Source organism: Carlito syrichta, unplaced genomic scaffold, assembly GCF_000164805.1.
Source record: "Carlito syrichta isolate Samal-C Ts95f unplaced genomic scaffold, Tarsius_syrichta-2.0.1 Scaffold126462, whole genome shotgun sequence".
NCBI classification, from domain to species: Eukaryota; Metazoa; Chordata; class Mammalia; order Primates; family Tarsiidae; genus Carlito; species Carlito syrichta.
In genome coordinates, this window is record NW_007070558.1 from 15,642 (window position 1) to 16,864 (window position 1,223).

Sequence of the window (1,223 nt, forward strand, 5' to 3'; positions counted from 1 at the left end):
CCTTCCGCCTCAGCCTTCCAAGTAGCTGGAACTACAGGCGTGCACTACCACGTCCGGCTAATTTTTTTTTATTTATTGTAGAGATGAGGTCACGCCAAGTTGCTTGGGCGTGTCTCGAACCCGCGGGCTCAGGCAATCCACTCACCTCAGCCTCCCAAGGCGCAGGATTACAGGCTGAACCACCGAGCCCGGCTCTCAGTGTATTTTTATATATAACTTCCTTTCTCATAGCTCAACTAATAGACCTTTTTGGGATTTTTTTGCCAGACTTTTTATTCCATTGCCATGCGCCAGTGTCATTGTTATGCTAGTTTAATTATTGTGAATGTACAATGTTATCATCCTGCATGTTCCTTGTATGTTTTTTGCATTGTTCCCTCAAGGCTTAAGGGATACTATTGCAGGGCATGGCATGGAAGGAATGCAAGTCTCCTGAGGCTCTACAGAAGTCCATGGTGTCATCAGGCAAGGTTAGGGCACACCCAGGATCAGAACCCTGGGATCTACCTAATTCCTCCATCTTTCCATTGCCCCAGGGTAGGAGAGTGGGAGTAACTGAGAGGCTTGGAGTATCAGAGGAGAGGAGGGAATAGGCTGGGTAAATTTTTCTGTGACTGTCCACAAGGAACAGGTTTCTTTTTTTTCTTTTCTTTCTTTTTTTTTTTTTGAGTTGGAGTCTCACTCTGTCACCCAGACTGGAGTGCAGAGGAGGCTCCCGGCCACCGCAGCCTCGACCTGCTGGGCTCCAGCGATCCTTCTGCCTAAATCTTCCAAGTGGGTGGAACTATAGGCACGCACGCCCGGCTAAGGAACAGGTTTCCAAGTCCTGTTGATTCTACTCTCCTAGTTTCTTTTGAATGGCCCCTTTCCCACCATCAGCACCCTCAGACGTTCCTCTTCACTGGACTACCGCAACAGCCCTGGAAGCCTTCCTTACCCAGACCAGGTCTGGACCCCCTTGTTTATAAAGTCCCGTCCCCCAGCACTGGTGGAATTTGTCTTCAGGGTTCTCACCGCCTTTTGCAATTATAATAATTCTCTCTTCCATTTCCCTCCCCATTGTGTAAATTGTGTGAACACCGGGACCGTCTGCTGTATTTATTTATTCATTTATTTATTTATTTATTTAAGTTGCTACCACGCCTGGCTGATTTTTTGATTTATTGTAGAGATGAGGTCTTGCTGCCCAGGCGGGTCTCGAACCCACGGGCTCAGGCAATCCA